The 15,162-nt window shown below is 30.2% G+C and overlaps 1 long non-coding RNA gene across 1 annotated transcript; it reads left to right on the top strand.

Annotated features, from left to right (window-relative positions):
* Positions 1 to 751: 751 nt before the first annotated feature.
* Positions 752 to 14,647, top strand: LOC132951142 (uncharacterized). The gene is made up of 3 exons (XR_009665305.1): positions 752 to 3,226; positions 14,417 to 14,488; positions 14,557 to 14,647. It is a non-coding gene; the product is annotated as an uncharacterized LOC132951142 (long non-coding RNA).
* The last annotated feature ends 515 nt before the right edge of the window (positions 14,648 to 15,162 follow it).

The raw sequence follows: 15,162 nt of genomic DNA, 5'->3' as shown, positions 1-15,162 counted from the left end.
ATCTTATAAATTATAATTGTTTTCTATTACTGTATTCGATGGCTGAGCTATAAATGACATTGACGCGTGTACGATATTTCAGTAGCATATATTATTATTATGATATTATTTTGTTCGGAGCTTATTCTAACAATAATTTAGACGCATTCGTCATATACATTGAAATATTAAACGCAGATCTAAGTATACGAGTATACCGTATTATTAATTTCTTTGAAGTCTTTAGACCAACGATTACCATAATTCTTTTTAGGGGACCGTTTATATACTTTTTAACATAATAACTTTACAGTGGTTAAATGCGATTAGTGTTCGTGTATATCAAAAACCACCATGGAATAAAATATATTACTCGTTCCGTGATAAATTTTAGGTGACTTATTTGCATAGCACAAAGTTAAAAATTGAATCATCCGGTTCATTTAAATATTTTGTCGTAAATTTTTGGTGTCACGGCAAAGAACCAGACCATCGCTCTTAATATTATCTAGATATAATTTTGCAAATTTAAATCACAATATTACATTTCATTATTTTTTGCATAAAAATTTATAATTTCGCCGTTATTAATAACATCTATATAAAGACGTGTCGCCATTGTGCGGCTGCTGGTACGTCCGAGTCATAAAGTATATTATAACACATGCTTAATGTAAATTGTAACGCTTAATAATTACAGATCGGATGTCTTACAAATAAAGTAAAAAAAAAATGTTAATAATAAATATAGTTCGTTTTAAAGTCTAAACTAAGACGAATACAGCAATTTATTACCTACATTATTATTATGCGTTTCGTATAGGTACTCAATTAAAAAGTGAAAATGTGAAATCATATTCTTGGGACTATCTCAACAATACGCTAAATATAAAATACACTATGGTTAGGTTCCAATACACTGCGATATAATTCATTTTGATTTAACCAATTTACCAGAATAAAATATAATACCGGTACGTCAAAAAATTAAAACATTACCACGTGTTGTCGTGTTGAATACATTTTTTATCTAATTACTCGGTTAAATATTAATCAACTTCCAAATATTAAATACAATAAAAATGCGATATGAACACAAACAAAAGTAGTTTATGCGTAGGCAGGGGTATACTATTATAGTGATATGCTTTATTATAGTTGTTTTTCAAAAACTACCTACCTGGGAATCAATTATCACCTAATTTAAGAAAATAAAATTAGATTTACTGTTAAAATAGGAATATATATACGGGCCAGGTAACAATTTCCACATTATATTATGGTCAAAACGTGTTTGTTTATTATTATTTTTTTTAAATACGTAAAGCTATATACATTTTGTATTCAATATATAATATTATATCATATTATATTTTTAAATAAAAAAAAAAACTGTTAATGCTTAATGTGCACAATAAAACAATAACATTCGCGTGGTTTTACTTTTATTTTCTATATAAACTCCGTGTTCATAAACGTAGGCTGTATCCATGTACTCACTGAAGTCGTACTATATAGTATGATTAATACAAACTATTTCTACAAGCTCGGAACAATTAAACGAGATTAATGCCTCCACTGTACATTCTATTACTGTGGTAATTTCCCTAACAACCCGTGTGTTTTCATATGCAAATTGTTTACCGAACGTTCTTCTTGAATGGAAACAATACGATATTATTTTTTAAAACCGTTTTTTTTCACCCAAAATCAGAATACACGTGCCTATATCTGAGTATTATTCGGATCTGTAAATGACTGGCTGCGGTGTTGATGAGAACATTTTAGCGTGAAAAACAATAATTAAACACAATGGGCATATTTCTATAATATTTTACAACCGTACGTCAACTGTAAACTAATACACTTCTTACACCCGGTGATATAAATCAGCGGTTCTTAACCTTTTATAGATCACGGACCCCCTTACCAATTTATTTTCGAATATATTTTTTTTTTACAAAACACCTCATGTTATTATAACCAAAATAATAATTATTATTTTATAGGTATTACAATTTACAAATTACATAAGTAGACATACAAAACATACACATTTATAATTATTTTTACTATACTAAATTTTTTATAAACCTATATATGAGTACGATCGATCAACTGCACTTAGTGACAGTAAAAATACGACTGCCGAAACTACAGTGCTGTACACATGTACATTAATTCGTATGGACAAGCAAAACTGATAAATAAATATTAATAATACAATTAATTTGTGTAGAATCTACACCTAGTATCGAACACTGTAAATACTTAATTGTATCGAATTCCATTATATCTCATTATCGGAGCGATAAAGATAACACAGGTGTAATATAATAATATATATGATATATGAAAAATAACTAATAATCCAACATGACGTATGTTATGTGTTAATGTGCACATGTTATGTGTATTACTGCCACGGACCCCCGACATGAGTATTGTGAACCCCCCAGTTAAGAACTGTTGATATAAATGTTTAGCCTGCAATTGTATTGAAGCTCAGTGACGTGCTCAGCTGGTGTATTGTAAAGGAATAGCTTTACGTACTAATATATAATATATGTAGGTTAGGTAATTGATTCACGTGTTAGTATATAAGTATTACTCTAGGGCCTAGAGTCTAGGCAGAGGCCTCCTTGAGTTGTTATGGTCTCCGAGACGTAATCTCATAGCTAAAAACCACATTCCATTTTGGCGTACTAATTAAGGAGAGCGGACAACAACAAATTGCCATTACGAGGCGGCAGTTTCACTAAACTACGAGAATAACAACTTTGTGAACAGCTACATCCACCTCAAGGACACCCTGTCCACGCGCCAATACTATCAAAGGAACCGACATCGTATATATGAGGACTGGGAGCACAGCATAATCAGATGTACCTGGACCAGCAACACAGAAGCGCCTTCACGCCAATACCCATATACAAGAAGACTACTACTACAACGACGATATTATAAATTTTATTCTGTTATAATAAAAACATTGCATTACTGTTCTAATTTGACTACCATTTATTTTCAAATCATCTACATAGTGAATCCCTGAAGGGGCAGCACGTAACACTGGCGCAGTCGGTAGGATATTCATTCAAAGGAGGCAACCGTCAAAGGCTACAGTCAACAAGGAGGAATTGATCACTCTTCCAAGGCGACAACTCTGAAGAAGAACCAACACAAAACAAATAAGTCACGTTGCAGCACCATCAAATTCATCAGCATCAAGGAACACCGTTTTATTGTGAGTGAATAACTATTTTAAATTTGTTACATATACGTATGCAACATAATTAAAACAAAAAGTATTGTTAAGTAGTCGAGCATAAGTATATTGGTGTAAAACGTAGTATTATATTGAATTTATTGAGGGCATATTATGAAGTTATAGAATTATTATATTGAGTATTATTTATTAAAGTTAAAAGGCATATTATACTTACATTGAGATTATTATATTGAATTTATTGGGAGTTATTATTGAAGTTTTATTAAATTAAATAAGTGGTGAAGTGATTTATGGACAAAGAAGGCACATCTCCCTTGAACATAGTTACTTCATTGAATAACACAAGTGCAGAAGACGAATTAAACGAAACGAATAGACAAATTGAATTATTAAGCCCGATTAAAAGCCCAACCAGTTAGCAACCCAGTTAGAAACCCAGTTAGAAGCTCAGTTGAAAACCCAGTTAGAAACCCATATAAAAGATAACCCAAGTAGAAACCCAAGCCCATCACTAAACCCAGAGAAACGTTTAACCACACGTAGTACAGTTACAGAAAGTTTTGAATTTCAATCATTAGATTTTACAACTAAAAAGCGCGCAAAAAAAATGGTAGTTATAAGATTAGAAGACGCTTTTAAATTAATACCACTATGTACAGGAATAGACGATATTTATCAGTTCACAAATGCATGCGACACGGCAGTAAGCTTAGTCGAGAAAGCAAATGCGCCAACGTTAGTCAAGTATATTACTACAAGGTTAAGAGGTAGAGCATTAGAAATTATTAAAAATAAAAATGAGTCAAAGTGGGCATATATAAAAAGTTATTTAACGAACGCATTCGAGGTCACAGCTACGGTTAGGTTAGTCATCAACCTTACAAATACAATTCAATTCTATTAGGATGCATAATAATGAGGACGTAAATGATTATTGTCATAGAGAAGAAAAATTATATTAACAACTATGTACCGCCAGTACACTAGGTAAATTAGATTCAGAAGCAAAAATTATACACGAAACACTAAAAGAGCAAATGTTAGCAAACTTTATTAAAGGATTAGTATAACCTATTAGGACGATAGTAAAATCACGCAATGTGAAAACCCTTGAAATGGCGAAACAATTATCAAAAGCTGAAGAGGTTGAATATAATACGGAAAGGGATAATTATAGGTATAGAAATGAAAATTCAAACAACAAAAGTAATTTTTCAAGTAACAATAGTAATAATCATCAGAGAACAAATGATACGAATTATAATAATAGAAACAACATAAATTTTCGATCAAATAACTTTACGTAACCAAATAATTGTATGTGAATAAATAATTATTCACGAACAAATAACTTTTCACAACCAAATAATACTAATAGGCCAGTAATAAAATGCTATAATTGTAATAGAAATCATTATGCATCTTGGTGTAGAAACAATCTGAGAACTAACTATGCAAGTAACAGTAATAACAACCGTCCACCTAATAAAAACAATTTTACACAGCCACCAGCAAACTATAATGTACAAGTAGCAACATGTACATATTGAAATCGAAACGGGCACAATATTAACGCATGTTATAAAAAACGAAACGACGAAAGTAGAAACGACAATAGCTTGGGAAACGCCAACGTATCGAACGAAGGGCGCGGTACTCGTTCGATAAACCAGATTATCACAGAACAACCAGTGCACGATGTTACCACATCGTTGTAACTATAGAAAATAACCATATAACATTTAACTCGTCCGCTGCTAAAACAAAAAAAATACACTTAATGATAGATACAGGTAGTCAGGTAAACATGCTCAAAATAAACTGCTCGCGCAAAGATTTTAAAGTAGATGAAACACAAAAAATAAATTTACGTGGAATAAATGAGGACCTCATTCAAACCAAAAGAAAATTAATAATACCGATAGAATTAAACGATACAAATATCAGCGCAGAATTTCATATAGTAGGAACACGATTTCCAATTCCCAAGGACGGTATTCTAGGAAACGAATTCCTAAAATTAAAACAAATTAAATAAACTAGCCATGAAAAAATGAGGTTAACACGACGATTTAGAATGGGAAAAGATAAGGTCAACGATACGATACATATTTCGTAAAACAGGCATAGAAATCATTATATGTGCAGGTATAGAATACACTGAGGAAGAAAAAGCGATTATTTTAAAACAGTTTCACGACTCGAAACTCGGAGGGCATTTAGGCGTTAATAAAACTGTTAAACGTATTCAAATATATTATATATATATATATTAGGTATATTAGGCTTTTTTACCATTCCCTATTTCACGTATGCCACGCCCCCCTGGACACCGTGTTCAAGACCACAATCGCCTGATCGGCCAATTCACGGAGTTTCATACCCTTGGTTATACGTAAGAATGATACAAATACAAAATAGAACTGACGATGTTTTAGACTTATTAATGGCAGGAGAAGTGCATAATTTATATACAATAATCACAAATCAATACGCCTACGAAACTCAGGCGTTAGGACAAATAGTAACTGCCGCTAGAGAAGGAATAATACATCCAAGTCTTATGACACCACAGTAATTAGCATCAACATTAAAATCAATAGAACTAACAATTAAAAAAAACAATATAGCATCCTTATAGAAACAAAAGCTTCAGAACTAAATGCATTTCAAAAAATTATTAAAATGAGTATTTATTAATAAAACGACAAATTAGTATTTATTACAAAAATACCGTTAGTTATTGACATCGAACTTACATTATTTCATTTAATACCCATACCAATAATCCATGTTCAAAATAATACTAAAAGGTGGTATCTTCCAACCATCACTTATACCAACATAGCAGTAACTAAAGATAGTAAACGATTTACCACATATACAGTGAAACAGTTAGACGACTGTACAGAAACTACGATATATATAATATGTAGAACACCACAACCTATTCAAGAAAACAGCGAACGCCAACTATGTGAATTACAATTATTCAAAGGACCTGATATCACTTCTAATCATCAGAACTGTGCAATCGAAAAATTTAATTTACAAAGAAATATATACCATAAATTACGAAACAAAAAGACCTGGATTCATGTGGGAAGTGAAGCACTAACCATAAGTTGCACAGATTTAATCAAGCCATTTACGATAGATACAAATGAAATTGGGGAAATAACTATCGTGAACAATAATTGTCAAGTATTTACACAAGATGCAATGCTAACCACCACGGAGGAGATTACTAACACAAATTATAAGGACTTCATACTTACAACTAACATAAAAAACATTTTAGAAAGGGTACCTGAACATACATAAATTTGAGGTAAATAAAGAATGGGGAGACAATCCAAATATGCAGTTGACGGATCTACACGGTGTATCCAAGTCTTTGGATGAAGTACAACAAATGATTGATCAAGAAGTTTTAAGAGAATAGAGCCAAAAACACCAGTGCACATATTCAATTAGTACGAAGAAACATAGTATACGTAAGTTGTTTTGAACAACACGTACTAGAAGCAAACAATAGAATGCCCATACCACTATCAGAAAAATAATTAAACTTAGTGATGATTCCTTTGACCGCATATCTCCATTCCATTTTGAACACCTGTAATAGGTACCTATATGTATAGTATACGGGATAGTGTGTTGACTTCGACACAATAATATGGCTATCGTTATTTCAAAATATTTATCATGTATTCAGAATACCTATGTTGTTTCTCGAGTTTCTATAGGTTCTTTTTAATAGTAGTTTTGTATTTTGACTTTTAAAAAAAGTGAAATTCGGACGAAAAAAAAAATGTTTTTACGTCGCCTCACGCCTAAAATTTAATGCGTACTGTATAGGTGAAAACTTTACTCTTGACATTAGATACGCCTTTATATGTATTCATTTTTATTTTAGTTGTTCTATTCATCAATGAATAATGGAATAGGTGAATGAAAAATAAAGCACGTCAAAAGCTGTACAGAAACCTAACTCAATATCGAAAACGAATGAATTACAATATCATTTATTATTACAAGAACCAAACAACGCGGTTCATACCACGAAATCACTTACGGGTACGAAACGTAAACGTATAACCTACCTACACTACACTTTATTTTACCAACCTGCGTTTGATTTAAATCGTTAACAGTATAACATTATCGTGTATATATTGTGTTCCTGTCATAAAATATGTTGTGGAAAATGTCAAAATCGGAGTAGAATGCGTATACGAATCTGTAATGACGTGTTTAAGCAAGCTGTTATATTAATAATTAATTTAACTCGAATGGCTTCTGTTCGAAAATTACAATTATAGAGAATCTTAGGCGGTCGCGGTCGATTGTAATTGGAATTTTGCAGGTAGGTATATAATATAACCACGGTCGCATAATATTTCGTATACCTAGTAATATTACGACGCAATAAATCGAAATACGTTTTAGAACGCACGTGTGGATGTGATTGGACCGTCTGGTCAGTCAGACGATCGTTTCACGTCTGGCATGGATGTATTTGTTATTTTCTACTTCGTATAACCTACTAAGCAGTGTTAACTGTTAAGACGTTTATTAGATGATGCATATTATTATTATACAACTGCAGTGTCCAATTATTATACACAGACATAATAATATCAGCCCAAAGCCAACGTGAAATACAACGAATTAAAACACAATATTTAAATATTGGTGTTGATGTTAAGTAGACAAATTATACGACGCGTTAGGACGGCACTAAATAGTAATAATTTAATTTCCGTTTGGCACGGCAATAGTTTAAAACTTTAATAAAATAATTTTTAAAAACCATTTTTTATACGAATAATAAATCTGGCCGGGAACTGATTCGGATATACACCCCACGAAACCATTTGAAAACATTTCGGGGACGATTGCGACTGTTGCAGCAGTACGATGCTGTAGATTCTCCACACTCGCGATTCATTTTCGGTAATCCCGGTCGTCGCGTCCACGATCCGCGCCCACCCACACTCACCTCGCCCGACGGACGCGCTTTCGGGGTAGAATGCCTTTGACTACAGCGGAAGGCGGTGGTGGGGAGGTGGTGACAGCGGCTCGAGGAACCTATGCACCTCGCATCCACGGACCCATCGATTTTTCGTGACGTTTAGAACGGATATACGCAGAGCCTACTCAATTTTGTATAGGTATAATTATTATAGGAGGACTATACATGGTTGATACCACATGAATGGAACTGAACCACCAGGCTTATATCGAACATTCGGAGAAATTCTTATGATCAAATATATAATTTTCCACTGCCAAAACTTCAGTAAAATTAGACCTTGTATTGAAATTACAGAACTTTTGATGAAGCACCAAGTCCTGATCTAGATAACTCCAAAAAATGCTTGAATGTTTAAAATTAACTAAATCGTACAATATAATATAACATATTATATTTAATGTATCATAATCGTACTATAAATCATTGTAACTTATCACTATATTATTATAATGTCATGAGACCAGTGGCGCATTTTCAGGGGGATCCTGGGTCTCGACTCCCCCTCTCAGAATGGAATAATATGGAATAATATAATTATCAATTCATAACTCATATGTATTTTTATAATAATATTATACACTTAATTATTTCTTAGACCCCCCTCCAGAATTTTTTTTAAAATACGCTACTCTATGAGCCAATACAAAATATAAAGCTATCTATAATACTCTTTTTTTTCAACAATATAATATTAAGATTTTAACAATAAAACGTTAAGACTCATGAGAGTTTGCCAGTAAATGTACTGTGAAATACAGTCCACCACGGCGTACATCGATATAGTGCTTTTTTATGTGACCGATTGGTTAAACATTGCTCGTAAACAATCCATTTCTCCGCAATGTGTATCTAAATCTTAATGCTAATATTGTCTATCAATTATAGGAATATATAATAGTTTATAAAGAATTAATATTATGGCTTAATAAGTCACAGTTATTTTAGTAAATTATTTAAATTTTTTTTTTTAAATATTTTATAACATAAAAACATACAATTGATGGTATTTCACATCAACAATAATAGTTAGATGTAGATCTTTTTTTTTTTTTTATTATTATTTAATACATCTACAATCTATATAATTTTTTTTGTACAATAATTAGATTTGATAAAAAAAAAAGAGAATATAAAATGACAGCGAATATTAAGGTTGGGAAGTTATCAATTGATAACACCCAGAGAAGTAGATCTAAGAAACGAAAGGAGCCAAATTTAGCGTAGGTAATATCTATAATATAATACTTGCGTCATCGAGTCGGGTAAATGTGTAGTAGCAGATCGGTTGACTTAAAGCTGCGGTCTTCGATAACTGACAATTTTTTTATTATAATATTAAGATTTTAACAATAAAACTTATAATTATCGTTTGGAAGGATGTGGTAATCGTATAGAAACGATTGCGAACTAAATCCGATCGCGAGTATAATATTATTATTGTGTGAGCGAAACTACGCGTTCGTATTACAAGTCGTTTACAATGCAGCTGTCGTAGGTAGTAATCGATGATGTGGCGATTATAGGATAATCAATATTATATACCGAGATTGTAAATATTATGTTCGGACGGAGTGTTCGAACACGATAGGGACATGGAGTTCGTGGTTCTCGTTTCAATTCGAAGTTTACCTTTATGCTTCGAACTTTTGTCCGAAATCGTGACCTTTTCGCCTCCACCCTAACACGCCGTGCCACGCCGCAACATTGATGTTATCTGATAACACTTTGTATGCTGGGAAATTTCTTATATTTGTATATAATGTAAAGGGAAGGATGGAAAAACTTTTCCGAAACAATATCAATATACAGATTCCCGGAACAATCATAATGTAAATGTAGACCTTATGACGTGGAACACACGACCTTTGCACTATTCGTAGTTAGACATTTTCATAATATAGTTCCTTGACTCCTGCCAAGCCGTCTCAAACGTGACTTTCACGTGTTTCACTGTTCTATCATAATACAAGAGGCGAGCTATATCTTGGTCTTCAAGATAAATCACCATCAAATATTTGTGAAAAAAGTTTAAAATGTACGGTGAGATTACCATACATTTAATTGTGAGTTAATACGAATTGTATTTTTCGAAATTACTCAAACTAATAGAGCAAATAACGGAGGAAAGCATTCAGCGGGTTTTTCTTAAGCATAAAACCATTTATAATTTGGTACACGAATTAAACACGATCCGTCAGCTCTTATTCAGTCAACGCTGTATAGCTATTGTTAAAATTTAAAACATAAAACAATTATATAGACTTTGTGTTTAATAATATTGTCTAGCCCAAAGAGCAAAGATAAGTGTTTTTCTCAACCATTTTCATACGGTATAGTATAATTAATTTCAACATAACATTATGTCTCGCCAGAAATCTTCAAGAACCTACTATGTTTGATTATCGTTGCAATGTTTTACATCATGAAATAATTACTCTGTTGTGATGAATTTATAATCCTGCAAACACGATTATTTTAACGGAACGGTTTTAATATTTTTGAACAGTGATTTGTCATACGTATATTATAATATTGTGTAGAATGTACGAAGTAAATTTTTTGACGTAAGGCTAATGTTGGCAATTTGATCAGAATTTGAGTAATAGTTGGTTTTTATTATTTATGTTTATATAAACAATTTCTTTAAACAAATCGAGATTTAGTAAATCTTATATTATAATGTCAGTATGTCATGGTTTGTTTTATAAAATTCAGGGCTTGCAAACGTTATAATAACGTTATGATTATAACGTTATATTTGATAAAAAACGATTGAAATTTGTAAACGCAATTATAACGAAAAACGATAAACATAAATAAATAAATAACACAAAACAAAACGTAACGTTTAACAAAATATATGATATATCATTAAACAAAACATAACGCAAAACGGTATATATTGTATTCCATTAAACAAAATAATTAATTTCCAATTATTTAATAATACTTAGTATTATTCAATTATTTATTCGATCCAAGAATTAATTTTATCCCGTATCCGGCCTATCCGGGAGATCCCGTATTAGATTTATTTTAAAATTTAATAAGAAGGTATTAATAGAATAATTTAATTACCAATAGCTAATAATAGTGATACTCTGATAATATTGTACTGTACTATCTGTACTACGGTCGGAATTTATACCATTCAAGTTATTCAACTATTGTGTTCGGTGATCAGTTTGCTCAGATTTGTTCAGTCGTCAGTGTTTGTGTAATTGTATATTTTATATTTATTATTTTATAATAAAGTCCTTAGAGCCTAGGCAATTTATTAAATTCAATAATACATTATCACTTATAACTTAAGATTAATTATCATCATACTGTTTTATCATTTATTTTGTTTCCATTTCTTTACGAACTATGTATGTATATTGTAATTTAATCTGTATCACTGTACTCTATATTTTGTAAATAATATGTAATTGGGTTATCTAACCCATTTAATTAAATAAATAAAATTACACAATACCTACTTAAAACTCAGAATAGGGAAATTATGTCCCCAAAAAAGGTCATAGTCATATACTTTTTAATTGCGGCCTGTGTACTTTTAAAACGGGTATCTAAATGCTTTTAAATATTAAATAACGATAAACGCAAAAATTGTATAACGTTTTAATTATGAATAACGTTAAACGCAAAAATTGTATAACGTTTTAATTCTGAATAACGATAAACACAAAAGTTGAATAACGTTTAAATTTTGAATAACGATAAACTCAAAATTTGTATAACGTTTTGATTGTAAATAACGTAAAACAATATTTTTTTTTCAAATGCAAGCCCTGATAAAATTATTTTATTTTCAAGTATAAAATTTAAAATTAAAAAAAACCTATTTATATAATATAATATTATGATTATTTAGACACAGTTTTGATCAATAAGTAGATTATTTTTATACATCCATGCAATTTAATATTTAGATTGAGACTATGGAAGTTTGAGATCTAAAGCCTAAATTGAATAAGAAAAGTTTCATATTTTAATTCATTTCAACTTTTATGTAAAACGTTAAAATATTAAGCCCGAGTAACTTGCATATTTTTTAAAATGTATAATTCAACGATAGATATCAGTGTTTATTTTCGTATTAAACATTTTAATAAAACTTCACCCAACAAGAATTTTTATAACTGTAATCAATTTTGTTTTCATTTTGTGGTATAAATTACAACGCGTTTGTGTGCTAAAAACTAATTCTAATAATATAATAAGAGACGAAACTTTTCAACATACGCAATTATTTAGCGGAAAATAGTTTATAATAAACGACGTATCTTATTTTTCTTTGATTTTGAGTTTTGTCGTTTATTATACAACTTAAACACCACCGAAGAAACATACATTTGAGAGTCGTATAATTGTTTATAGTTATTTTCAGTAGGTATGCTTTAATAACGTGTGCAGACGAGTCTTAACCTTCGATGTACAATATAATCCTTATACATCGTTCGAGTGGAAACGGGTGCAGTGGTATCGTGTACTTTATGCGAACTATACCAACTTTTCTACCGGAAAATGTACTTAGATACGATGCACATAAGGTGAAATTCGGTACACTACATTAGTTTGATAACGTTGCTATTTTATCAGAAGCTCAACAGCGTGTAAAAAATATGTTAAAAATTGTGTGCTTAGCCAAAAACAAATCCACGGTACCTAGTGGTGAAAAAAAATTGAATAATTGTTTATACTATTTTGTCTCTTACGTTTTATGGAGAAATGTGTTTTCTTAAATATCCATATACTTACATTTAAAATTTTGTCACAGCACTTTGTCTTGATACAGACCACTTTGTGTCGAAGACATAGTTTATGTGATTATTATAACAATTAAAAAAATTCTGTGGAATGGGGTGGTTTAAAATGTACTACAAAATAATATCGTTTTCTTCGTGACGTATAATAGGTAACGTTTTAAAATAATATAATATTATAAAATATCCGATAGGTAGTATTGTATTATAATAAATTATTAGCTTAGAATTAATATTAAGTAACGATGAGCATATATTTTGATGGTCGTTTTTTAATTGAATCTTAGTGTGGATCGAAAAGGTTTTCGTTTATTTACAATATAATTTATTTCATATAATTTTGATACATAAAATATGTTAAAAAATAATAGCTCGTAACCGGTCTCGTAAAACGTATTTTATATACATAGAATGGTTGAACAAAAGCTATTACATTTTCTAGCACAGATATTTATTAAGTCATAAATCGATTCTTTGTTGTTTGTTTATAAGACATAGAAATAGATTTTGGTCTAATCTAACAATGATAATAATAAAATTATTGAAATGTTCGTTTAGAGAAAATTTATATTACATCATGTTAAAGTGATTTCGTGCAATTTAATTTTTAAATAAGTACACTAGAACACTGAACAGTATGTAAAATAAACTATTTTAAATGGCTTCATACGTTTTAAAATTAAATTAAAAGTAGAGTACCAATGCGTACGCAATATGAATCGTCAAACCGAGGATGAAAAACAAATTCAACGACTGTTTGGAATTCTGAAATTCAAAAATCTAAAATTAACTATAGCCAATAATATTGTAACACCTAATTAATTCAACATGACAATATTAATATTTACGGAGATGATAATTACATTTCCTTAAATACAACAAGTGATAAATAATAGCTGTCTGATTAAATATAGCAATACGTTGATCATAATATTATAAAAAAAAAACAAATTTAGGACATGCAATTATGCAAATAATAATTTAATACATTGTAAATTCTGCACTAAAAAGGTAGAAGCTGATATCTGTCAAAATATCGATTTCGGGGTTTTTATGGCATATGAAGGTAATAGGTTAATATTTTGTTGTGGTAAAATATGATATCAGTAGGACAATTAGTTTTATTTTTATAAGCATTATAAAATTTTACTATCTACACTGAATAAAGATTTTGACTGTGGCAAAGTATGATAAATCACTTAACAGGTTTTGACACAAATATTATTATGTGTCAAAACATGATAATTTCTATAAATAGCATGTGATAGTCATTGAAGTAAACAAACTGCAATTTGATAGCCGATAACGATATTATATTATTATTATTATTATTAATTATTTTAAAAATATTTACTATACCTAATTAATAAATTTTGTATTAAAATATTATTTAAGCAACCAAGAACAATGTCAATAATAATATAATTAGAGAACAAAATAAATTTGAAACTCCACATTCAGATCAAGGTAAATGCAAGATCACAATGATAAAATATATGTCATGTGTATTATGTAATATATGAATTATTTTACAGATTATGAACAGGGATACCTTATGAATAATGTATTCAACAGTGACGATTTTCCATTATTTCTTCATTCAGGTTAATACAACTTACTATGTACCTACCTATTAATTACATTTTATTATACGTATAAACTTTAAATACTATGTTTGGATATTTGTCTGTAACTATATTTAAATTTTCTACTATAGGTTTTTGCGTACAGTAAATTGTATTTTAAATTTTTAAAATGCTTTTAGTTTATAGCTCATAATTAATAGTAAACAATCATGTTTTAATTACAACGATGTTTACAAATAATACTAAAGGCGAACCGAAAAGCAAATTGATCAAACAGATCTGTTAAAATTGGTTTACCATAATACCATCACGTGATATTCTGACAGTTGTTATGTTTGAACTTATATTACAAACATATATACGCGGAGTGCGCGATCAACTAGACGACTGTCAGCGTGTACGAACCAATGAAGACTGTTTATTTGTTCAAAAAGGCTATCGCAGTATCGTGCTGTACCGATTACATAATATTATAATATATTAATTAGGTAACATTCATAACAACAGTAAAGTAGTAGCCAGAATTATATAATTTCATAAACTACGTTTGTGTAA

This window comes from Metopolophium dirhodum, chromosome 8, assembly GCF_019925205.1.
Source record: "Metopolophium dirhodum isolate CAU chromosome 8, ASM1992520v1, whole genome shotgun sequence".
Lineage (NCBI taxonomy): Eukaryota > Metazoa > Arthropoda > Insecta > Hemiptera > Aphididae > Metopolophium > Metopolophium dirhodum.
The sequence above is the reverse complement of the archived record's forward strand: the minus strand, read 5'-3'. Positions and strand labels throughout refer to the sequence as shown.